Here is a 27,439-nt window from a genome sequence, read left to right as displayed (position 1 = left end):
CTGTGAAATCTTCCTGAATCCCACAAATGCATTTTTTACCTTTTCCTCTGTGCAAATGTAGTACATTGTATTTAACTCAATATTACTATTTTTCTTAGCAAGTTCATCTCTTCCATTGAGGTGTGAGATCTTTGAATGGAGGGATTGTGTCTCAAGCTCCACTCTATAACTGCTGCCCAGTATATTTTCTAGCACATAATATATAATAATGATTATTAAGTAAATAAACAAATGAAAGTATATGTGTAGCCAGACATGTCTGAATAGTAACACCCCAACCAGCTTCAGCCACGGGGGATCTTGATTCATAGATAACTAAATTATTGATTAATGAAAGCAAGACGTTTTATGCTAGCACTTATCTTGGAAGCCAAACCTGGAATAAATCATAATTTTCTCTTACTTGCATCCTTACACACATACACAAATGCACACACATACACATATTTGTTCACCTACCACAGGTAGCACAGAGAAAGGTATTCTCTAGTAGCAGCAGCAGAGAGCTGTGTTGAGTGTACATATTGTCTTGCTACTCAAAATGTATACCAGGTCCAGCAGGGTTGGACTTAACCTGTAAGAAATGCAAGCTCTTAAAATATTACCAGGTGATGTATGGCACATAATGTTTTTGAGAGGCACAGCATTAGAAGACATATCTTTCACAAACTTCAAGGATTTATGTAGTAATAAATAGAAATACAAATGTAATAGAGGTATAAATTGAAATAGTGAAAAATTTGAATTTCAACTTTGATCAATATCAAGCAGATACTGAGAATTTTCTGTATTAATAATAGGACCTCTTATATAGGGAGTAACTTCTCCTCTTTATATTCCTACAGAGTGTGGATCAGCATTAGGGTGAGAAGTATTAGGTTGTTGCAAACATAACTGCGTTTTTTGCCATTACTACGGAATCGAGGAGAATAGAAAATAAAGATCTTCACAGAATCATGACATGACTATTATCTATCTTTTAAGTTACTTTATTCAGGTATGATTTATGTGCATATTTAAGATATACAACTTAGTGACTTGGGAAATAAATTACACCCATAATACCATCACCACAATCAATGTCATAAACACATCCATCACCTCAAACAGTTTTTGCTTTATTATTATTTTATGTGTAATAAGAACACAAGTATTACCCTCTGTGAAACTTGAAGTCTACAATACAGTATTGTTAACTATAGGCATTATAATGTACAGTAGATCTCTAGAAATTATTCATCTCATATAACTAAAACTTTGCACTATTTGACCAACACTCCTCATCCTCCTCACCCTAATCCCTGGAAACCACATCCACACCAACATCTATTATTTTTTGATTTTTTGATTATGTCCATTCTTGCAGGAAAAAGGTAGTATTCCATTGTGGTTTTGATATTTTCATTTCCCTGATAATTACTGATGTTGAGCATTTTTTCATATGCTTGTTGGCCATTTGTATATCTTCTTATGAGAACTGTCTATTCATGTCCTTAGCCCACTTTTTGAAGGGATTGTTTTTTTCTTGCTGATTTGTTTGAGTTCTTTGTAGATTCTTCATATTAGTTCTTTGTTGGATGTATAGATTGTGACGATTTTCTTCCACTCTGTGGTTTGTCTGTTAACTCTGCTGATTATTATTATTATTATTATTATTTGTTGTGCAGAAGCTTCTTAGTTTAATTAAGTCCCATCTATTTATCTTTGTTTTTATTGCATTTGCTTTTCAGTTATTGGTCATGAAGTCTTTGCTTCAGCCAATGTCTTGAAGGGTTTTTCTAATATTATCTTCTAGAATCTTTATGGTTTCAGGTCTTAGATTTAAATCCTTGATCCATCTTGAGTTGATTTTTGTGTAAGGTGAGAGACGAGAATCCAGTTTCATCCTTCTATACATGGCTTGCCAATTATCCCATCACCATTTGTTAAATAGGGTGTCCTTTCTTCACTTTATGCTTTTGTTGGCTTTGTTGAAGATCAGTTGGCTGAAAGTATTTGGGTTTATTTTTGGGTTCTCTATTCTGTTCCATTGATCTATGAGCCTATTTTTATACCAAAACCATGCTGTTTTGGTGACTATGGCCTTGTAGTGTAGTTTGAAGTCGGGTAATGTGATGTTTCCAGATTTGTTCTTTTTGCTTAGTCTTGATTTGGCTATGTGGGCTCTTTTTCGGTTCCATATGAATTTTAGGATTGTTTTTTCTAGTTCTGTGAAGAATGATGGTAGTATTTTGATAGAAATTGCATTGAATTTGTAGATTGCTTTTGGCAGTATGGTCATTTTCATGATATTGATCCTACTCATCCATGAGCATGGAATGTGTTTCCATTTGTTTCTGTCATCTATGATTTCTTTCAGCAGTGTTTTATAGTTTTCTTTGTTTCCTTGTAGAGGTTTTTTACCTCCTTGGTTAAGTATATTCCAAGTATTTTATTTTATTATTATTCTTGCATCTATTGTGAAAGGGGTTGAGTTCTTGATTTGATTCTCAGCTTGGTTGCTGTTGGTGTACAGCAGTGCTACTGATTTCTGTACATTGATTTTATGTCCTGAAACTTTGATGAATTCTTTATCAGTTTTTTGAGCTTTTTGGAGGACTTTTTAGGGTTTTCTAGGTATATGATCATATTATCAGCAAACAGCAACAGGTTGACTTCCTCTTTACTGATTTCGATGCCCTTTATTTCCTTCCCTTGTCTGATTGCTCTGGCTAGGACTTCCAGTACCATGGTGAATAGCAGTGAGGAGAGTGAGCATCCTTGTCTTCTTCCAGTTCTCTGGGAAAATGCTTTAAACTTTTCACCATTCGGTACAACATTGGCTGTGGGTTTTTCACAGATGGCTTTTATTACATTAAGGTATGTCCTTTTTATGACAATTTTGCTGAGAGTTTTAATCATAAAGAGATGCTGAATTTTGTTGAATGCTTTTTCTGTGTCATTTGATATGAACATGTGATTTTTGTTTTTAATTCTGTTTATGTGGTATATCATATTTATTGACTTGTATATGTTAAACTGTTGCTGCATCCCTGATGTGAAACCCACTTGATTATGCTGGATTATCTTCTTGATATGCTGTTGGATTTGGTTAACTAGTATTTTGTTAAGGATTTTTGCATCTATATTCATCAAGGATATTTGTGTGTATTTTTTGTTTTTGTTATGTCCTTTCCTGGTTTTGGTATTAGGGTGTTGCTGTCTTCATAGAATGATTTAGGGAGGATTTCCCCTTTCTCTATGTTGTGAAATAGTGTCAATAGGATTGGTACCAATTCTTATTTGAATGTCTGATCAAATTCAGCTGTGAATCCATCTGGTCCTGGGCTTTTTTCTGTTGGCAATTTTTTTTCTTACTATTTATTGGTCTTTTCAGAGTTTCTATATCTTCCTGGTATAATTAGGATGGTTGTATATTTCCAAGAATTTATCCATCTCTTCTAGGTTTTCTAGTTTATATGGGTAAAGGTGTTCATAGTGGCCTTGAATGATCTTTTGTATTTCTGTGGTATCAGTTATAATATCTTCTGATATGGTTTGTCTGTGTACCCACCCAAATCTCACCTCAAATTGTAGTAATTCTTACATGTCAAGTGTGAGGGCCAGGTAGAGATCATTGAAACATGGGTGTGGTTTCCCCCATACTATTCTCATAGTACTGAATAAGTCTCATGAGATCTGATGGTTTTATAAATGGGAATTTCTTTGCACAAGCTCTTTTCCCTGCTGCCATGTAAGAGGTTACTTTACTCCTTATTCACATTCCACCATGACTGTGAGGGCTCCCCTGCCATGTGGAAATGGGAGTCAATTAAACCTCTTTCCATCATAAATTATCCAGTTTTGGGTATGTCTTTATTAGTGGCATGAGAACTGACTAATACAGTACATTGGTACTGGTAGAGTGGGGTGCTGCTGTAAAAATATGTGAATATGAGGAAGCAACTTTGGAACTGCATAACAGGCAAAGGTTGGAAAGGTTTGGAGGGATCAGAAGAAGACAGGAAGATGTCGGGAAGTATGAAACTTCCTAGAGGCTTGTTGAATGGTTTTGATGAAAATGCTGTTAGGGATATGGACAATTAAGCTCAGGTTGAGGTGGTCTCAGATGGAGATGAGAACTTGCTGGGAACTAGAGCAAAGGTGACTTGTTATGCTTTAGCAAAGAGACTGGTGGCATTTTGCCCCTGCCCTGGAGCTTTGTGGAATCTTGAACTTGAGAAAAATGATTTAAGGCATCTGGCAGAAGAAATTTATAAGCAATAAAGCATTCACGATGTGGCTTAGGTGCTGTTAAAAGCATTCAGTTTTATGTATTCACAAAGATACGGTTTGGAATTGGAGCTTATGTTTAAAAGGGAAGCAGAGCATAAAAGTTCAAAAAATTTGCAGTCTGATTATACAGTAGAAAAGAAAAACCTATTTTCTGAGGAGAAATTCAAGCCAGCTGCAGAAATTTGCATAAGTAACAAGGAGCTGAATGTTAATTACCAAGACAATGGGGAAAATGTCTCCAGGGCAAGTCAGAAGTCTTCACGGCAGCCCCTCCCACCACAGACTCAGAGACTTAGGAGGAAAAAACGGTTTCATGGGCCAGGCCCAGGTTCCTGTGCTGTGTGTAGCCTAGGGACTCGGTGCCCTGCTTCTCAGCCACTCCAGCCATAGCTAAAAGGAGCCACGGTACATTCAGGAAGTGGCTTCAAAGTGGTGTTGAGCCTGCAGGTGCACAAAAGTTAAGAACGGAGGTTTGGGAAGCTCCATCTAGATTTTAGAGGCTCTATAGAAATACCTGGATGTCCAGGAAGAAGTTTGCTGCAGGAGTGGGGCCCTCATGGAGAATCTCTGCTATGGCAGTGTGGAAGAGAAATGTGGGGTGGGAGCCCACACACAGAGTCCCGACAGGGGCATTGCCTAGTGGAGCTGTGAGAAGAGAGCAACCATCCTCCAGACCCCAGGATGGTAGTTCAACTGACAGCTTGCACCATGTGCCTGGAAAAGCCATGGACATGCAATACCAGCCAATGAAAGCAGCTTGGAGGGAGGCTACACCCTGCAAAGTCACAGGGGTGGAGCTGCTTACCTCTTGCATGAGCATGACCTATATTGAGATATGGAGTCAAACGAGATCATTTTATAGCTTTAAGATTTAGCTTCCCTGCTAAATTTTCAACTAGCATGGGGCCTGTAGCCCCTTCATTTTGGCTAATTTATCCCATTTGGAATGTGTGTATTTGCCCACACATTGTATGTAGGGAGTAACTAATGTGCTTTTGATTTTACTGGCTCATAGGTGGAAGGGACTTGCCTTATCTCAGAGGAGACTTTGGACTATAGACTTTTCAGTTAATGCTGAAATGAGTTAACATTTCAGGGAACTGTTGGGAAGGCATGATTGCTTTTGAAATGTGAGGACATCAGATTTGGGAGGGGCTAGGGTGAAATGATATGGTTTGGCTGTGTCCTCACTCAAATCTCGCCTTGAATTGTAATAATCCCCACATGTCCAGGACAGGGCTAGGTGGAGATAATTAAATCATGGGGGTGGTTATCCCATACTGTTCTCATTGTAGTGAATAAGTTTCACAAGATCTGATGGTATTACAATGAGAGTACCCCTGCACAAGCTCTCTTGCCTTCCACCATGTAAGACGTGACTTTGCTCCTCATTTGTCTTCTGCCATTACTGTGAGGTCTTCCCAGCCATGTGCAACTGTGAGTCAATTAAATCTTTTTCCTTTATAAATTACCTGGTCTCAGGTTTGCCTTTATTAGCAGCATGAAAATGGATTAATACATTTTCCATTTCTTTTTTAATTGAGCTTATTTGAACTTCTCTCTACTTTTCTTGGTTAATCTCACTAATGATCTATCAGCTTTATTTATCTTTTCAAAGAATCAGCTTTTGTTTATTTATCTTTTGTATTTTTTGTTTGTTTACTTCAATTTCATTTAGTTCTAATCTGATCTTGGTTATTTCTTTTCTTCTGCTGGGTTTGGGTTTGGTTTGTTCTTTTTCTCTAGTACCTTGAGGTATAACCTTAGATTATGTTTTGTGCTCTTTCAGAATTTTTGATGTAGGCATTTAAGGCTTTGAACTTTCCTCTTAGCACCACCTTTGTTGTATCCCAGACGTTTTGGTAACTTGTGTCACCATTATCATTCAGTTCAAACAATTTTTTAATTTTTATCTGGATTTAATTATTGACCCAATGATCATTCAGGAGCTGGTTATTTAATTTCCATGTATTTGCATGGTTTTGAGGGTTCGTTTTGGAGTTGATTTGCAATTTTATTCCACTGCAGTCTAAGAGAGTACTTGATATAATTTAGATTTTCTTAAATTTACTGAGACTTGTTTTGTGCCCTATTATATAGTCTGTCTTGGAGAATGTTCCATGTGCTGATGAATAGAATGTATATTTTGCAGTTGTTGGTTAGAATGTCCTATAAATATCTGTTAAGTCCATTTGTTCTAGGGTATAGTTTAAGTTCATTGTTTCTTTGTTAACTTTTTGTGTTGATGACTTGTCTAATGCTGTCAATTAAGTATTGAAGTCCCCAACTATTATTGTATTGCCATCTAATCTCATTGCTTCTGTCTAGAAGTAATTGCTTTATAAATTTGGGGGCTGCAGTGTTAGGTGCATATTTATAATTGTGATATTTTCCTTTGGGAAAAGTCCTTTTATCATTATATAATGTTCCTCTTGGCCTTTTTAAACTACTGTTGCTTTAAAGTTTGTTTTGTCTTATATAAGAATAGTTACTCTGGCTCACTTTTGGTGTCCATCTGTATGAAATATTCTTTCCACCCCTAAACCTTAAGTTTATGTGAGTAGTTATATGTCAGGTGAATCTTCTGAAGACAGCAGATACTTGGTTGGTGAATTCTTATCCATTCTGCCATTCTGTATCTTTTAAATAGAGCATTTAGGTATTTACATTAAATGTTCACATTGAGATGTGAGGTAGTATCATATTCATCATAATCTCTGTTGCCTGAATACCTTGTTTTTTAATTGTGTTTGTGTTTTATAAGTCCTGCGTGCTTTAAGGAGGTTCTATTTTGCTGTATTATTATTTTGAGAATTTGTTTCAAGATTTAGAGCTCCTTTTAGAAGTTTTTGTAGTGCTGGCTCGGTAGTGGTGAATTCTCTCAGCATTTGTTTGTCTGAAAAAGATTATATCTTTCCTTCATTTATGAAACTCATTTTTCCTGGATACAAAATCCATGGCTGATAATTGTTTTAAGGAGATTGAAGATAGAGTCCCAATCCCTTCTAGCTTGTAAGATTTCTGCTGATAAATCGGCTGTTAATCTGATAGGTTTTCCTTTATAGGTTACCTGATGCTTTTGCCTCACAGATCTTAAAATTCTTTCCTTCATCTTGACTTTAGATAACCTGATCACTAAGTTCCTAGTTGATAATCTTTCTGTGATAAATTTCCCAGATGTTCTTTGAGCTTCTTGTATTTGGATATCTAGATCTCTAGCAAGGCCAGGGAAGTTTTCCTCAATTCTTCCCTTAAATATGTTTTCCAAACTTTTAGATTTATCTTCTTCCTCAGGAATACCAATTATTCTCAGGTTTGGTCATTTAACATAATCTCAAACTTCTTAAAGGCTTTGTTCATTTTTTAAAATATTCTTTTTTCTTTGTCCTTGTTGGGTTAGGTTAATTCACAAACCTTGTCTTCGAACTCTGAAGTTTTTCTTCTGCTTATTTGATTCTATTGCCAAGACTTTCCAGTGTGTCTTGCATTTCTCTAAGTTTATCCTTCATTTCCAGAAGTTGTGATTTTTTTTTAATGCTATCTATTTCACTGTAGATTTTTCCTTTCATATCTTATTTTTTTTAAATTTCATTAAGTTGAACTTCACCTTTCTCTGGTGCCTCCCTGATTAGCTTAATAATCGACCTGAATTCTTTTTCTAGATATTCAGGGATTACTTCTTGGTTTGGATCCATTACTGCTGAGCTAGTGTGATTTTGGTGGGTGTTAAAGAGCCTTGTTTTGTCATATTACCAGAATTGTTTTTCTGATTCTTTCTTTTTGGGGTAGGCTATGTCAGAGGGAAGATCTGGGGCTCACAGGCTGCTTTTCAGATGCTTTTGTCCCACAGGGTGCTCCCTTGATGTAGCACTCTCCCCCTTCCCCTAAGGATGTGACTTCCTAAGAACCTAGCTGCAGTGATTGTTTTTGCCTTCTGGATCTAGCTACGCAGTAGAGCTACCAGGCTTTCTGCAGGTACTGGGGGGTGTCTGCACAGAGTCCTGTGATGTGAACTGTCTTCAGGTCTCTCAACCATGGGTACCAGCACCAGCTGCAGTGGAGGTGGCAGGGGAGTGAAATACACTCTGTGAGGGCTCTTAATTGTAGTTTTGTTTATTGCTATTTTTTTGTTGGTTGGCCTCCAGCCAGGAGGTGGCACTTTCTAAGAGAGCATAGGGAGAATCAGCTGGTGGGCAGGCTCCTAGAGCTCCTAAGAGACTATGTCCTTTGTCTTTGGCTACCAGGGAGGGTAGAGAAAGGCCATTGGGTGGGGGCAGTGTTAGGCATATCTGAGCTCAGACTCTTCTTGGGTGGAGCTTGCTGCAGCTGCTGTGGGGAATGGAGGTGTTGTTTTCAGGCCAATTGAGTTATGTTCCCAGGAGAATTATGGCTGACTGTGCTGTATTATGCAGTTCACAGGGAAGTGGGGGAAAGTCAACAGTTGCGGGCCTCACCCAGCTCCCATACAACCCAAAGGAGCAGTCTCACTCTCATCATGCCCCCCGCAATAGCACTGAGTTTATTTCCAGGTAGTGAGTGAGCAGGGCTGAGAACCTGACCCAGGCTACCTGCCTCCCAGCTGAGAAAGCAAGCAGGGCTTTCAGGTTTTACACTGCCTGCTGTAGCTTCTGTGCTGTGTCTGCACTCCCGCGTCATCCCCTTCCCTGAGTTCTGGCCAGGAAACTTCACTTTCAGTCAAAATTGTAACAAAGTTCAGCTGGAAGTTTCCTTCTCCCTGTGGTCTTTTCCATTTCCTCTGGCAGCCCTCCCCAAAGACCTCTGAGAGACAAAGTCAGAAATGGCTTTCCTGGGAACCAAGTAGCCCACAGGGCTCTTCCCACTGCTTCTTCTACCCCCATATTTCACTCGGGTCACTAAATTTGTCTCAGCTCTAGGTAAGGTCAATTCTTCTCCTGTGACCTGGACCTTCAGGCTCCCCAGTGTGAGTCTGTGACTTGGGGCTGACAATCCTCCTTTCCCACTTTGGGAACTCACAGTTTTTCAGTTGTCTCCTGGAGCCTGCAGGAGCAATCCACTTTCTTCAAAGGGTCTGTGGACTCTCTTGGCTTCCTCGGTATGTTCCTGTGGGAGTTCTTGGAGCAAAAGTCACAATGTCAGTCTCCATGCGCTGCTCTGTCCATCTGAATGGAAGCTGCAATTTGGTCCTGCCTCCTATCTGCTGTTTTTCCCAGATGAATTAATCCATTTACATTTAAACTACTTATTGTTAGGTAAGAACTTATTATTGATACTTTATTTGTGGTTTTATCTATTTAATAGTTATTTTATTTCTCTCTTCCTCTCTTGCTGTTTTTCTTTGTGATTTGATTATTTTTGTAGGGATATACTTTTATTTTTCTTGTATTTATTGTAGGTTTTTTCTTTGCAGTTGCCATGAAGTTTGCATTAAATTTTTTATAGTTGTGACAATATATTTCAGGCTAATACCAACTTAACTTCAACCACATACAAAAACTATACTTTTATATCCCCCACACACATGCTCTATTTTAATGTCAAACTTTATACCTTTTTATATTGTATATCCATTAATGCACTTTGGTGCTTATTGTTATTTTTAATATTTTGTCTTTTAACTTTTATAACAGGATTAAAATAGGTTATGCACCATCATGATAGTATTGAAATATTATGTATTTGTTTATATATTCACCTATACCAATGAGATTTAGACTTTTGTATGCTCTCATATTGCTGTTTAAAATCCATTTACTTCAATTTTAAATCTCTGTTTAGCACCTCTTGTGAGGCAGTTTTATCAATGACAAATTCTCTCAATTTTGCCTGTCTGGACGGTCTTTATGTCTCTATTTTTTAAAGATGGGATCGCCCAATGTAAAATTTTTGTTTGGCAGTTTTATTCTTTCAGCCCTGTGAATATATCATTTCATTTTCCTCTGGCCTGCAAGGTTTAAATTTTGTTCATGTATTGCTTTTTTATTTTTGTTTAATTGTTGACTTGTGTTCTCTTGTAGCTCCTGAGCTTAGAAAAAAATATTTTGAATTTTTTGTCAGGCAGGTTGTAGATTTCTCTATCTTTAGGATTACTTACTGGAGCTTTATTTTCTTCCTTGTAGTGTCAAGTTTTGTATTCTTCATGATCTTTGTATCCTTGCATTGGCATATGTGCATTTAAAGACGTAATCATTTCTTTCAATCTTTAGGGGATGGCTTTGCCAGGAAAAGTCCTTCAATAGCAGCCTGGCCAAAGATTCTGGGCAAATAAGTTGGCTGGGTCCATGGGCAATCAAGATTCTGGGACCTGCAATCAAACTTGCTGCTGGCGTTTGTAAGTGTGCCTTCTACCAGGGGCTATGGGCTGGCTGTGAGATACACAGGTAGGTTGTTGAGAGACCTCTTCCCCTTTTCTTAGTTGTCCTACCTTCAATCAATCTAGCCATGCAAATTCCCATAGTGATTTGGGTGAAGCACACCAGAAGTAGCCCCCTTGGGCCTCATTCTTAAATTTGGGGTAAGTTGGATCCTCAGTTTGCACTTTTTTTTTCTCCATGGAAGAAATTGTGGGCCAAAGGGATCCCTCTTGGCACTGTGCTTTGTCAGCTTGTGGGAGAGATGGTTTGGGTAAAGTGGAACTGGTGTTCTTACCCTTTTTAATAAATCTTTTATCCTTTCTGTGCCCCACCTGGGTGTTTTAACCTCTAATCTGAATTCTAGAGACCTCATGAAGGTATTTTTCCCATGAATAGTTGTTAAATAAGTCTTTCTGTGAGGGATAAAGGCTGAGGCCGCCTATCCTACCATCTTTATGACCTCTTTCCCATTTTTTAAATCAAAGCTTATGCCGATTTCTTAACAACAAAGATTGGAAGTTAATACTCTTTTCCTGTGTATGTGTGTGGGATGTACATAAACAACTAACAATGCTTCACTAAATTTTTTAGATTGCTGCAGATTTTTTTTTACTACAAAATATTCAGAACAGTCGAAAATGCTGTAAATTTGAAAGTGGATGAATCCATTTTTAAATGATATTTCTATTTTCTTTCTAAAATTTCAAAAAATAATATCTTCCAATATTAGTACGGTGTACTTAAACAAGATAGAACTAAATTGTGTAGGATAAATTTACCAACTGAGGAGCACCTTTGACAAAATAGTGCCTGAACAAGCTATGTATCGATCTGGAGGTGTCCCAGTGCCATAGCTGAAAGTCAGGCTTACCAATCGAGGGAAAATGGGAAATCTGGAAAGCATCTAATTCATTGTGCAACTTTTTCTCAGTTAACCATATATCCAAGGCAAACACTTGCTTCTATTTCCTCAAAATAGACAAGGCAATATGCCTGGTTGGGTTTAGTCTAAACTTAATACTACACTTAATTTAATGAATAGATTAAGCATGAAGAGAAGATGATCTCACAATTCAAAAGCTCTAGACATAACACTATTTTTTACATGTAAGAAGTGGATTTTTTATGTCATTGAGGTCTTTTTTAATATGAAACTTGTCTGCTTTCTTAAAGTAGGATATGAAAGGGGGGCACATTTTTATGGAAGTTTTTTTTTCCTTCCAGAGATCTGAAAGAAATTTTGATTATCCATTTTATTCAGCATATTATTATCAAAGAAGAGTACAAAATTAATGTTTCCTTATAATTTTGCTAGTATTTTATAGCATAATTGTAAAAATTTTATTACTTCTATATATTTTCCTAGCCATAGTGCCATGTTTTGGATCCAGTCAGCTTATCTTATTCAAAACTGATTATAACTATAATAATCATAATAAATTTGGGTCTTTCTAAGGTTTTAAAGATTCTTTACAAGCCATGAAAATATGTTGTAAGTGCTAATAAAGTGAATCATAAGTACTTTATTGACTTTTAAAATATGTCAGAATGCATAAAATGCTAAACATATTTAAATGTAAACTTATTTGCAATGATTTTCTTTTTCTGCCAACAATGTAACTTTGGAAAATCAAACATTCTCCCTACTACAACAGTGATAATTCACAAAAAAGCCTGATATCATCTCCAATTCAAAGAACTCAACTGTGTTGTTTCATCACTGAGGAAAACTACATATTTGCATATAAAAAAATGCTTCATGGAAAATATAATTTCTCTTGAGATTTCAGCGGGTACCTAATTATAAATAGTTATCTGATTTATTTAATTATGACAATAAAGAATAATCATTAAGATGGTTGTTTTCTAAATAATTGGTGTTTTCATAAGCATAACAAAAGCAGAAAATGGTCACCATAGGCTACATAGCCCATGAATACTACATTGAAGATCATCAAATCCCAAAAGAGACTGACACTAGGTGCAACTTTTTCGCAGTTAACAAGATATACAAGGTGAACATTTGCTTTTATCCCCTCAGAACAGACAGGGGAATATGCTTGGGTGGGTTTAGTCTAAAATTTATACTTCATTTAATGAATAAATTAAGCATGCAGAGAAAATGATCTCACAATTCAAAGGCTGTAGATATAAGAAGATTCTTTACATGTAAGAAAGTGGATGACTTTTTTTTTTTTTACGTAATTCAGTGTATTCCACGGCATTGTATGTTCTAAGTCAGTCTCCATGAAAACCTCAAAGAGACAGCCTTTTGGTAATTCATTAAACTGTTAAGGCATGAGAAATCACATAGTAGGGAGTAAGGATTTTCTAAAGATAGACTGTTGGGAGAGAAAGGTGCTTTTTCTGAAGACTTTTCTGGGAAAATGATCTTCTCTACAACAAATGAAAAACCAGAACAGTTCAATAGGTATTTAACATTTTGCAAGATATCCAGTGCTATCAAAATTCATCCCAGATTTTCAAGATTGAGTTCTGGTTATCCCTTTTAAATCATATATGACACCCAGCAACCTCTCTCACTTACCTTCATAGTTCTATCAGACTTACCTTCATTGTTCTATCAGACTTAGTTCTTCGTAAGAGAAGCAAACATCAAATAACGTATCTTCTAAGATGCATTTGAGACCCAGATACTGAAAGTAGAATAGCATGCCATTTTGGTCATTTGACATATTCAAAGAGAACCCAAATAAAGCAAGTAGCTTCACTTGAAGGTGGAGAGTTGACTCTCTGGAACAAAACAAGATATCTTAATTTACTCTGATAATAAACAATTTCTATATTCTGATATGCAGAAAAAATGCGAGAAAATACCTTTTGTAAAACTATAGATTGAATGTAGATTCTGCATGTCTTTCAAGTGTAATTTCTCCAGGTCTATCAGTTGTTATCTCCCATAGTCAATCAAACTTCAATTCAATTCTTTATTAGCAGTGTGATCTTAGAGAAATTCCTATTATTAGCCACAGCTCTTCATCTGCAAAATGGGATCATTACTACTATCTATTTCCTAGAATTATCTTCAGCATTAAATAAGATCATACATGCCACAATCCTTTAATGCCACCTTCAATACCACCATCCTCACCACTAAAATGATGATTCACAGATTATATCATGATGGAGAAAAAGTAAGGAAACTCATTTGGTAGTCATACTTCATTATTATAATTGCAGCTTTGTTGTGACTATCTCAAAATTTGATGTCCTGGAAAAAAAATAGCATTACCTTCCTTCCAGATTTGTTTGCCCTTTGTTTATTTTCCTCTTGTTCTTCAGCATTGATATAAACTGACATCAAGTGCCAGAATTTAGTTGCATACCCCATAATTTTGAAAAAGATAAATTACTTGCTGTGGGATAATTTTAACATTCAGTGCCTGTGTAATAAAGTTCTGCACCTTTCATCTTTGTGATTGGAAAGACCCATAGCTAGGCATAGAGACCAATGTTTATAATTCTTATAGAATTGGAGTAACTTGGAAGCAATAATAGAATGTTAACAACAGCAACATGAAAAAAAAAAAACATTAAATTTAGAAAGGAGAAAAAGAGAAGGCAACAATTTGAGAAAACTCCAGTAAGGGATTTCAGTTGCCATTAGGATATGTTCCAAAAATAAGGACCCCAGGGAACTTAGATTAATCCATCATTTATCTTACCCACGAGGTGGATCTGTAAATGATTTCATTGATCCACAGCTGTGTTCAGTATCTTACACAACAGTGGATCAGGCAGAAATAAGATTGTGTGGGCAAAGGGGCATTAATAGAAAAGATTGAGCTAGAATTAGTTTCTCAGATTCTTTGCTAGTGTGTCCTGACAGCTTCCACCTGTTTGGTTTTAAACTCAAAGGAAATTTCTTCTTACATGATTATTATCATGGAATGCTGTTCAACGCTGAAGCAATTCCTTTCACTGTTTCCATTGGCCAAATGAAGGAGATTTCTAAAGACATGCTATCAGATCATTTTCTCATCACTGATCTGTGATGTTTATAGTTTAGCAGCTATTTACAGGGGAGTTAAAGCTGATCTGTAAAATTTAAAAATGTATATTTTAATTAAAATCAAATTCAGCTCAGAGGCAACAATTTAATATTCTTTGTGACTAAATCCCAGGGAGGTCCCAGATTAGCATAGATTCATGTTCCTTGAAATTCAGAACATCTTCCAGATACCATCTTGCTGTTCCTTCAAGATCAGAAAAGGAAATGTATTGGCATTATGCACTGCTCTAGGTGAAAGGAGTGTGTCTTACAGAAGTAGCTCTGGCAGCACAAGGTTGCTACAAATCTCTGACAATACTATCATCTGACCCATGTGGGTTTGTAACTTCAAGAACAATCCTGCTGGTATACATTTGCAAAGGTCACCTGAAAACATTATTAAAGCAGCATATGTCTATGTGTTTCAAAATGAACTCAATTTTGGTTCTGACATGGCAACACTGAGAATCAGCCCATTGAGAGATTTGCTTAATTTCCTATATTACTTATTGAGGCCAAATTTTTTATTGGAAAGCAGTCTGGTATTTGAATAAAGAATCTAGGAATACCGAACAAGATTTTTATTCTGTCACACAGATGAACTGTCTCTCTTTCCCAAAACAAGTTTCTGCTTTACATCTTAATCAGTGCACTTTTCCGTTACTGCCCTTGCTTATGAGAGAATTGGTGCATGACTCAAATATTGACCAGACATGTGGTCCTCTTGCCATCAGATGTAATTTGGCTTGCCCAGTGGTAATTCTATGCATGTGGCCACTTGTGGGGAACTTGCATTGATATTACATCGCTTCCTTTTATTGGTTAGCAGAGATTACTTTGTCTCCTAAACTATTTTCCTGCAAATTCTTAGTTTGGTAAGAGAAATGGCAGGTGAATATGTGTAGAATAAAAAGAGAGCCACATATCTATTATTTGAACATCTTTTTAAAATGCAACATGTGGGCAAAGAAGTCGTTTCAAAAGTTGGTTGGTTGGTTATGTGACCAGTGTTAATGATAATATCTTGGGTGCAATGCATGTCACTCTCTGTCACCCAACATAACTAAAAGCTTTATATGCATATACACTTTGTGTAAGAGGGTTGAGTGAAACTAAAATAGAAAACCAGAGTTACAAGTCTGAGTATGCAAGAATGACAAAAGAGTCAAGTAAAGTGTGATAAAGGAGACTAAAAGATTAACAGAAAGAATAGAGACCTTGAGAACATAAATTATAAAGAATTGGCAAAAATCTTGGAGAATACATAGCGGTTTTAAAAGGTACTGAATTTTAATTTAAATCTCAGAGTATAAGAGAGCACTTGATAATATTTGGTTACATAATTTAAACAATAAATAAATAATTTTTTCTCTATAAATAGCTTCATTTCTGACTGAGTTTAGCATACTTTGGTCTACAAAATGAGGCAGGAAGGTTTTTCCAGTCTTTTATAATTTTATGTTATCCAAAAAGTTGAAATGTATACTAAATATAATGTGGGCATAAGTCAGGACTACGTCTGTGAAATTGACAAAAAGCAAACAAACATATACTAGCCGAAATATGAAAACAAATATATTGCCCTCTTTATCTGGCAAATTAAAGGGCTTTCAGATCCAATGATTCAAAGAATGTGACCAAGTTATTTATTCTTTTAAGTGCCATCTTGTCGTCTTTTGGAAGGCAAGCTCTTAGGAAATAATGAATTCCTTGTCAATGTAATTTGCATGACAAAATTGAATGATTCACATATTATAGAGATAATTTTAGGCTATGGATAGAGGTCACGTGTATACCCAATGAGATCAATGTCCTTGAAACCTCATGATTCCATGACACTAGTAATTCTTTTATCAAGAGTCTAGAAATACAGACTTTAAACTGTTAAAAAACATATGCTTGGTAAGCATCTAAGCTAATGCATGTGGGGCTTAATACCTAGATGATGGGTTGATAGGTGCATCAAACCACCATGGCACACATTTACCTATGTAACAAACCTGCACATTCTGCACATGTATCCTGGAACTTAAAATACAATTGAATTAAAAAAAATCTTCCTTTCATACTGTCACCCCCACTCGACTGGTCTTCTTTTCTCTGGAGACCTTTGAATGCTTTGACAGTATCATCAAAATCACGGCTGTCCCTTCCCCTCACTGCTAAATGTGAAATGCTGTGGTAGTGTGAAATATAAAAGCAACATCTTGGAAATGGTGCCCTCTCCAAATCCTTGGGTCTGGTCTGGCTCTGGCCCACCCTAGGGACCCTAGGGACAGTGGGTCATTTTCTACAGCAGCTCAGGCCCAGCTTTAACATCAACCCCAAGGCCAAAAAAGAAAATGTACCTTTCTTCTGTGGGGCTCAGAAAACAATACCCCAAAATGAAGGCTTCAGAAATAGCCTCAGAAATAAAAGTTTTTCTCTGACCTTCTGCTTTCCTGTCTCTCAGTCCCATTCTCCATCCGAGGCTAGAAAGAGAATCTAGAATCCCTCTTCTCCAATGCAAGTTACAGAAATCAGAATGCTTTTTCCCCAAAGCCAGCCATAAAACCTAAAACTGTTACTCTAATTTTCCCTTCAACTTTCTGTGTGAAAACGGGCCATAAAGAAGTTATCTGACCTAGCTTGTTTGACTGTAGGTCACAAGATTCCCATTCCAGAGAGGGCCCTGCCCCATACCCAGAAGAAAGGAATGATGCTCAGAGAGGCCAAGAAGAGTCTAGACAGACAGGCTTTGCTGGGTTTCCCGACTCAGGCTATTAGCATTAGATCAGACTTTTTTGTGCAATTGTGTTTCCACACAGCTGTCCATACTTTGTTGAACCTAAGCATAAAAATGGAAAATCTCCCTTATATTTTTGAGTTTTCATTCTGTATGCTCTCATGTATACATACATGTTAAATAAATTTGTATGCCTTCCCCCACCACACACAAAAAAACAGATGCTTTAGTGACTGTAGTTAATAATAACATATTGCATATTTCAAAATAGCTAGAAGAGAGGATTTTTAAATGTTCTCACCACAAAGAAATGAAAATATTTGAGGCGATGGATATGCTAATTACCCTGATTTGATCATCATGCAATGTATAGATGTATCAAAACATCACGTTTTACCCCATAAGTATATACAATTATTTGCCAATTAAACAATAAAATAAAACTTTAGAGACACAAAAAACAGAGACTTACAAAATCAGTTAAAAGAAAAGATAAATAATGTATGCGATTATAATGGGAAATCAAGTTTTAAAAATCAAATTCCAATTTACATGCAGATTCTCAGGAATAATATCAGTATTTTAATTGACAAGTAGTTTTTTTTTTTTTTATTTTGTGGAGAGAGGGACAAGGTTTTAATACAACCATCCACCCAGACAGCTAGCCAGTCAGGCAGCCATTTGTTACTCATTTATAAATAAATAGTGAGCAGCAAATATATACCAAGCCTTTTTCTAAGAGCATGAGATACATTGGTGATCTTATTAGACATGGCCCCTGCCCTCATGCAACTCATATTTCTAGTGGGAAAGGCAGATACAAAGTAGGTTCAAAAATAAATACTTTACATTAGAATGGGGAAGGAGTTATATAGGACGGTCAGGAAAGGTCTCCCCAAAGACCCGACATTCAACTTGAGATGAAATTTGAGGTCTCATCATTGAGCAAAGAAAAGCAAAGGGTATTCCAGTAGAGCCAGTATCAACAAAGGTTTTGAAGGTAGCAAAGAGCTGGCCAGATCAAAGATATGAAGAAAATCTTTATCATCGAAGTCAGAGAGAAAAGAATGGTATTAGATAAAACTGTGGCAGGAAGCCAATGCCAGATTATGTACATTTGGAGTTTGTACTTTATTTTAAATGCAGTAAGAAACCATGGCCAGGCACAGTGGCTCGCGCCTATAATCCCAGCACTTTGGGAGGCTGAGGCAAGTGGATCTCCGGAGTTCAGGAGTTCGAGTCCAGCCTGGCCAACATGATGAAACCCCCGTCTCTACTAAAAATACAAAAATTAGCTGGACGTGGTGGCAGCCGCCTGTAATCCCAGCTACTCAGGAGGCTGAGGCAGGAGAATCTCTTGAACCCAGGAGGCAGAGGTTGCAGTGAGCCGAGATAGCTAGATAGCACCATGTACTCCAGCCTGGGTGACAAGAGCAAAATTCCGTCTCAAAAAAAAAAAAAAAAAAGAAAGAAAGAAAGAAAGAAAAAGAAACCATTAAACCATTTTACATAGGAAAGAAACATGGTATTATTATTTTATAAAAAACTTCAAAAGCAGATGAGTAGAAAATGTATTGAAAGTGAGAAAGAGTAGAAGCAAGGGGAAAATTAATGGATTTGAGATATAATGTAAGGTGAAAATGATAACTTATGCTACTAAATTGAAAAACTATGTTTTAGGCAATGCTGAAACCATAAACCAGTTTGAAAACTCTACCTAATAATAAAGACAGCACCCTCCCTCCAGTGGTAGCAGCCCTGATATCATTTACTGTTTGTTAACAATAAGTTCCCACTAAATAATGGAGAAAAAGACTCACAGCAGTTTCTCCAATAAAAAGCAATATTCTGTGTTGATTGAGTCAATACAGGTTTTGCTAACTTCCTAAAATTTTCATAATCCTTGTAGGTAATGACTACCAAATTGTATGGTGAAACAGTTAACAATAACACTTTAAAAAAAGAGAGAATAACCTGTATCTGAATAGTACTTTGCCATCACGTTTCTCCTTCATTTTCTTGAGATATTACACATCTGTGCAATAGGTATTATTATTCATGTTTTACAGATAAAAGTAACTGAAGGTCCCAAAGGTTAAGTGACTTGTCTAAGGTTGCAAAACTAAAAAAGCAACAGTCCTGATCAAACCTAGGTCTTCTGACTTTTAACCATTAACTCATTCCAACATGTAACACTGCCTTCTCCATGCAAATTGGATCTGTCCTGCTTTGTCTCATGCTTAAATATGAATTTGTATGAAGTGACTATATTAAAAATTTGCTTGTAATACCAAGCTAGCAGGAATAGTCACAGAAAGAAGAAGCAAATTTAGCCTCTTTAGTCAAGCCTTGGCCTTTCTGTTTAGACTGCAAATTAGCACTGATTGTGTTAGAGGTTTCCATGGTGTAGGCACTAGTCTCTCATGAACTGAACTTACATCGTCAACATTTAAAGCTGAAAGCCATTAGACAACAGCAACTGAGGTCACTTGTTACCATTAAGAATTTATGCAGCACTTTATATTTGGAAAGAGGTCAATGAAATGTAGACAGATTTGAGTGCTGCCTAAATGGACAAATCTGTGCTGGCATCCCAACAGCACAGTCGCTTCATAGTACAGTTTTTATCCCTTTTGATTTATGACAGAATGTGGTATTTATAACACAGTGCACAGTTTAATATGTACAGACCTTCACTCATACTAAACCAAAAAATACCATATTTGTTTTAAGTTAACAGCTTTATCATTAACTATTCCTGGGCATCAGTAAACTTGTAAAAGATCCAATTTATTCCTTGGTCCCCAGGTATTCAAGAAAAAAAAAAATCTTAGATGTATCAGGCTTAGTTTGTATTGAAACAATTTAGCATAGTTTGATAGTTGTATTCTTTGAAGTCAAGGCACACACAGCTTTCAATTCTTTTGTCTGACCTTCTGGTAATTCTGTGACTTTTAGGTAGGTCATTTAACTTTTCTGTACCTTTAATAGCATTTCTTAGGGGTTAAAGAAAACATGTGGGTATCATTTATTATCTTTGGCCACCTAGCCACTAATGTAACTCCCACTAATCCTAAGCTGCTGTTCCCGATATTATACTTACTTTTTTAATCTTCCCTTGTGGTTATGAGGCAGACACTCGAACTATAATTTGTCAATCACCAAAGTTACCCTAGATATTGATTTAGGATCTAGTGATGCAAGAATTAGGGGACCCCCACAGAAGTGGCAGCAGCTATATCTCTTTCTCCAGGGGCAGAGGTAGGCGGTGTTGGCAACAATGTCCACTGTTTGGTACCCATCTTTTCATTCGGCACACCAGATGCCATGTGGGCGTCTAGTGTACAGGAAGGGAAGTGGGACTGTCACTAAACCGATTCTCCCCCATGCTTTTGAGTTTTCCTTCTGGTTCTTCTTGGCCCCTTACAGATCTACTCTGGGTTTTCCAATTATTTTTCAAATAACCATTTGCTTCTGGCTAAATCATCCCAATCATCCCTTGTTGCTTGCACCAATGAACCTTCGACTTACAATAAAAGTAGTGAATTGGGTATCTGACAGTTTTATGTATTAGCTTTGAAGTTTTTGAAGAATTTTCTTTTATATTACTTCTCTTAATCATTGCAGTAATACAATGAAAAGATTAACAATTTACTGAAGAGACTGGTGGTCAGAGAGGTCTCATGAGGTTCCCAGTATTACGTTTGGGAACTACCAGGATTAATTCTTTTATTTTCCTGAAAGTATATTTGGTATTTATTATTAAATCATAACTGTTCAGACATAACATTTATGTGGGTTCTTGGGTATCCATTTTAATAAAGATCAACAATGCATATTTAAGTCATAAGATGTTGCATACAAGACAATTTCATTTATGTAGAGCAACCAGCCACCCTCAAATAGCACACTTACTATGGCTATTATAACATCAAACTTTGCATAAAGTAGACATTTTGACAAGATTCCATCAGTTTCCAATCTCCTATCATGCATTATAAAACAAAAATGTATGATTTTCTAATTTTCAAGAAGCAGAGGAATATTATAATGTAAAAATTTCATATTTATTATAAAATATCCCAAATTAAAATTTTACTGATTCCTATATAATATAAATTTGTGATTTTAAATAAAAATCCAGAAGTACTCAAATATATGATTTCCTAGAAGTCTCAATATCTCATTCAAGATGCACTACACTACAAATATGTTACTTATTTCTTTGAGAACTTAAAATATTAATTTTAATGGTCAACAAATGCCTCACGGAAAAATCATATTGTATGCTAAGATTTCAAATTGGTACAACAACTTTGGTTAATGGCACAAACTCAAGTTGAACATGTGCAAACTCTATAACTCAGAAATCCCCCTTCTATGCATGTACTTAGAGGAACAATTGCATCTTTCTAACCATGAGGAGCATACAAGAATATTAATTATGGCACTGCTTATAATGACAAAATATTAGAAATAAACCAATGTCAATCAACACGAGAATGGATAAGTTGTGGTATATTTTTACAATGCATTATAAAACATTAGAAAGAATAAATGATAGCTGCACACAAAATGGATGGATCTCAAATACATAGTATTAAGTAGAAAAAAAGCAGCAAGTCAGAAAAAAAAATCATGCTTTATGATTTCATTCACCATAGTTCAAAAAGAGACAAATCTAAATGATATTTTCAGGTTGCATATAAATGTAGCAAACTGTAGAGAAAAGTAAGCTTTTAAAAACTACAAAATTCATGGTAGCTTTTACTCCTGAAAAAGGCAAGAATGTGGTGAACCTTTAAAATGTATTGGTGGTATGATTAAATGAGTGATTATTTTATTTGTATTTTAGTAACTTAAACTACAAGTACGACTGAATTCTTCAAATAACAGATTTTAAGAATGAGTATATATGTGATTTACCTATTAATCATCCTAAGTATTCAATTGTTGAAAGGGTTCACAGATCTCAAATAGTTTATGCTCATGAAATAGCTTTATCACAGGCTCAGGTACGATATAGCAAGAGCAGGAAAAGTCTGCATTCCATGGGTCCTCACTTTTAATGCAGTCAACATGACTACAGTGTAGTCTTCTTTTTCCTACTTCCACTGGTCAAGTTGCACAGAACATATTGTGTCAAGCTCTCAAACTGCTACCTTGTAGCTACGTCACTACCAGAAAGTTCAATGTCTTCTTCTTCCAGGGGGTTCTCTTAGAGTGAACTGGTCTGTTCACACAGGTGTAGGCACATTCTAACTTTCTAACTGTGTGACATTTCTTAACCATTAAAACAACATCTACCTGCTTATGGTGGCTCAAGCACATACCTACACACCCCTCTACTCTGCAACCCACTTCCCAGGAGAGGCTCTACCACACAAGTTGCAATCCATAAATTCAATTAAAATTACTAAGTAATGCTGATGGACTAATGCAAATTGAGGAACTAAGAAACCTGTGGTCATAGAGCACCATTTTCATAATTAATAGGTTTCCTAGTACTGGCCAAGGGTCAGTACTTCTGGGTATAAGTATGGGGTCAATCCAGAGCAGGTGAGAGTAACGCATGCTATGCAGTATATATTATGACACATGTGCACCACTGATAGGGTAGTATTGACTACATGCCAAAAATATGAGTAATTATTAACTAGCCTATGTGTTTCTATATCCATCTAATCTTGATTGCTAAGCCACTTAACCCCTACCTCTAGGCTTAGTCCAGCTGCTGATTTTTGGAAAGCCTCTGTTCCTAAGTAGAAGCAGTGTAGGGAGTATCTTCTTCAGCCAGCCTCAAATGTGCCTTCTCAGTGGTTTCTTTTTTAACAGCTTTGTTTTTAACAATGACTATAATAAGGAATGCCACTTAGTAAGAACCTTTTACATTAAGCACTGGACTTAATAAGAAAAAAATTATTATCTCATTCAATGTTACAACAAGAAAATTGGAAGAAATTGAGATTCTGGACATTTACTTAACTTTCCCAAGGCTACAAAAAAAAGCATGTCAGTTAAACATGCTTTCAGTTGCAAGTATCAAAAACTTGATCATAATGTGCTAAACAAATTGGGGCTTATTTTTCTCTCATAGCAAGAAATAAATAGCTCTGGCCTACGCTGTACAATAACATCAGCACTAGGTTCTCTATGATACGTTCAGCCTTCTTAAGTTGCAAGAGAGCTGCTACAGTGACATGAATTGTATTTGCATTTGAGGCAGGAAGGGGAAAGGGGCAACATCAGTCAAAAAAAAAAAAGGTCCCTCTTATTAGGAAAATGAAGTAAAATTTTCTACTGACGCTCCCAACAAATTCTCCTTAGTTCTTATGTAGAAGTGTCACACGGACACTCTCAACTGCTGGAGAGAGGCAAAGAAGAAAGTATTTAGACTTGGATGTTGTGTAGGCCAACAAGAGAGTGTGTTAGCCAGTTAAGGGTAGTGCCTGAACTCAAAAATTAATATTAAGCAGCCACTCCTCTCATTCTCTTTGAATTAAATTGGTGTTCTCTTTCCACAATCAGGTTTTATTTTTGGTTTGTTGTTTTTATCTTGCATTTGAGTCCTTACCTTGATTCCCTATGAAGAACACTAATTTCTCTGAGAATGCTCTCCTACCATCTCTTACTCCACTGACCATCTGTTCTTTGCTCCTCAAAGCAGAGTGTGCACTTTTCTGGGCATCTATAATATCTTCTTATTTTGATCTGCTGGCTTGATCCATCCTTCCACTTGATACAATTATGGTCATTTGTTTTTCTCATTAGTCCATTTATTGCACCCAGAATATAACCTAGCATTTTCTCTTAAGATTGTGCCTGGGATGGCTTCTTTTCAATGACTGTCAATTATTTCAGCCACAACACATTGTCATATTGGAATTGTCTCAGAACACCACACCTATAGACAGATCTCTATCTTCTATGAAGAAAAGTAGAAGGTATTGTCTACCATCTGTTTGAAAAATAATCTCTTGTCCTATAAAATCTGTTGATATATTTGTTATCAGGTTTTTTTTATTTTAAATTTTAGAAAACTACAGTTTAATAGAAAGAGTATTGAATTTATAAATTGCTTTGGGCAGTTTGGCCATTTTAATGATGTTGATTCCTCCTGTCCACAAGCATGGAATGTTTTTCCATTTGTTTGTGTCATCTCTGATTTATTTCAGCAGTGTTTATTAGTTCTGCTTGTAGGGATCTTTCACCTCCCTAGTTAGTTGTATTCATAGGTATTTTATTCTCTTTATGGCAATTTTGAATGAAAGTTCATTCCTGATTTGGCTCTTGGCTTGACTGTTGTTGGTGTAGAGGAATGCTAGTGATATTTTCCACACTGATTTTGTATCCTGAGACTTTGCTGAAGTTGTTTATTAGCTTAAGAAGTTTTTGGGCTGAGACGATGGGGTTTTCTAGATATAGGATCATGTCATCTGCAGACAGGGATAGGTTGACTTGTCCTCTTCCTATTTTAATGTCCTTCATTTCTTAATCTTGCCTGATTGCACCAGTCAGGACTTCCAGTGCACAGGAGATATAGGCAATGCCAAAGCTGTGCATCAGGCAAGACTCGCATTCCTCCCTCCTCCGTCATGGCCCACAGCCTCATCACCATGAGATGGCTTGGAATCTGTCTAAATTAACTCTATTATACCTTTTGTTTCTGTTTACTTCAGTCCCCAAAGGAAGGCGAAGACCTCTTGTTATCTCTCATCATCTAGAATCCCATCCTTATAAGGTTTCATGCATCCCTAGTGTCATCTTTTCTTTTGTGCTTCACCAATTCCCAAAACTCTTCCACTATTCCGCCTAAAACAGGGGTACCAATCGCTTTATTCTTATCTTTTCTGAACATTCTCTTCACCTCCCAGTTTTAATGGAAACTTGACCATTTTCTAAGCACACTGGTTTCCTGGAAATTCTCTCACATGCTACTTCTCTGTCCATACCTTTCAAGTTACCAAGCTTGGAAGTACAGCAAGTATTTATCATTGTTACTTCCAGACCATTTCTCATCTCTACTCTATTTACAAATAGAAATGGGAGAAAACAATTTTAAAACCATGTCAGTAGCTTTGTCAAACTCTACTCTTCTTCTGTGCAATTATCTATAAAATATATCCTTTTTTTATTCGTCGTTTGTTTTATCTCCATATTCTCTCTCATATTTCTCCTGTCAGTATTCTTGGTAACTTTAATAATTTCATAAACAATCCTTCAAATGCGGCCTTTTAGTTTTTTAACATTCTCTGCTTTGATCATCTGATCTGATCTACCTCTGCTTTAAACATACACTCCCATAATTAGACGCTAACCGCTTCTATTACCAGCAACTAAAACCCCTTCACATAACATCAATGGTAATAATTTCTCTCTGACAATTTCTGATTTATCCAGTGCATCCTCTCTAGAACCTTAATTCAACAACTTTCTTTATATCTAAATACTATGAACATTTTATCTAATAATTTTTCTACTCTAGCCTTCCTCCTTTATGTCTCATTAGTTGTGCTCTGTAGTTTATGGTCTATTATTAAAACTACTGCTAAAACATATCCACATAGCCCCACATTTCTTGCACTTTCTCCATTGGTCATACCTCCCGGATAAAGCCCAACCCTGGATTACCACAACTCTTTTTCTGTTCTTTGCACCTAAGCAAATAAATGTGATTTAGAAGCACATAACCCAAAAGGCACAAACATATTAATTGGTCTCAGGCCATTAAATATAGGTGTTACTTGACATTTCTGTTACATTTTGTTGTCCCTATTATCATTATTCAATCTCTCTCATTAAAAACTATTTTATACTTTCTCCAATAACTGTCCCAACAAATCCACTCTTGGAAAATAAGCTTAATTCCTATTTCACTACTAGTATAAGCACAATCAGAAGAGATATCATCTATAATTTCATCTATACCCCATCAACCTACCTGCATCTATACTCCAGCTTATTTCCTGTAACCACATGTGAACCATCACACTGCTATTTAATATCAACTTTTACATATGTGTGTATTTTTTAACTCATTCCTCCTATTTGCTAAAAATTATTTCTTCAAAAATTTTGCCCTCTTTAATATTAATTATTTCCTTTCTACTAGATCATTTCAACAGCATATAAACATGTGATAGCATCTTCCATAATGAAAAGGTAATTTAATCCCAATCACATTGTCTCATCTATTCTCCTTTTTAAAATCCCTCTTAAAAATAAAACTCCCAGAAATGCACACCTGTATTATTTAAGTTCCTCTTTTTGCTCTTCAGCCAACACCAATCATTCCTTCTTCCATCCCTTCTTAGAAAACTGCTGTTTCAATGTCATAAATCATGAATTATTCAGGCAGTGGTTTATTAGGAGCCCTCATCTTGCTTCACCTAAAGGATTTAACACAATTGTTCATCATCTACCTCATGAAACAATTTGTTCACTTGGCTTCTGGAATATACTCGTTCACAGTTCTACTCCTACTTACAGGCTGTTCTTCATCTGCCCCATCTGCTGCATCCTCATCTTCTTGGAGTCCCTTAGGGATGTGTCCTTGGACCTCTTCTCTTTTATTGTTCATGCTCTTTCTGTTGCAATCTCATCAGGTCTCATGGCTTTGATACTGTCTGTATACTGATGACTCTCAAAAGTATATCTCTATCTCAGACCAAGAGCATGAGCTCCAGATTTGCTTACCCAACTATTCCCTCACTTGGATTTTAGATAGCTTAACATATCCCAATCTGAATTTTTAATTTACTTCTTCAAATGTGAATTTCTAATTTACTTCTTCAAATGCGATCCTCCCTTGTGTTCTGCAGCTCAGTGAGTGGCAACCTTTACCTTCAGTTGCTTAGGTTAAATTTTTTAAGTCATTTTGACACCTCTTTCTCTTCATTCCACATCAAACTTGTCAGCAAATTCCTTTGACTTGGATTTCAAAATGTATAAAATATCCAATCTTATCTCATAACTTTTGTTATGATCACCATAACTGGTGTTACCAGGATTATTGCAATAGTGTTCTACTTCAGAGGTCTACAAATTATTGCCTGAGGGCTAACTTACTCGTTCATATCTTTTGTGCATTTTGAC

At 36.3% G+C, this 27,439-nt stretch overlaps 2 long non-coding RNA genes across 2 annotated transcripts in view; one reads left to right on the top strand and one right to left on the bottom strand.

Annotated features, from left to right (window-relative positions):
- Positions 1-288: 288 nt before the first annotated feature.
- On the bottom strand, positions 289-26,725 carry LOC117975387 (uncharacterized). The gene is made up of 3 exons (XR_004665629.3): positions 26,589-26,725; positions 13,179-13,264; positions 289-574 (listed from the first exon to the last, which is right to left on the bottom strand). It is a non-coding gene; the product is annotated as an uncharacterized LOC117975387 (long non-coding RNA).
- Positions 874-27,439, top strand: part of LOC129393493 (uncharacterized) — a 73,036-nt gene continuing 46,470 nt past the window's right edge. The window contains exons 1-2 of the long non-coding RNA XR_008620382.1: positions 874-997; positions 10,461-10,585. This is a non-coding gene — a long non-coding RNA (uncharacterized LOC129393493). The remainder of the gene's footprint in view (positions 998-10,460; positions 10,586-27,439) is intronic.

Source organism: Pan paniscus, chromosome 10, assembly GCF_029289425.2.
Source record: "Pan paniscus chromosome 10, NHGRI_mPanPan1-v2.0_pri, whole genome shotgun sequence".
Lineage (NCBI taxonomy): Eukaryota > Metazoa > Chordata > Mammalia > Primates > Hominidae > Pan > Pan paniscus.
Note: the sequence above shows the minus strand (reverse complement) of the source record. Positions and strands in the feature narration are given on the sequence as shown.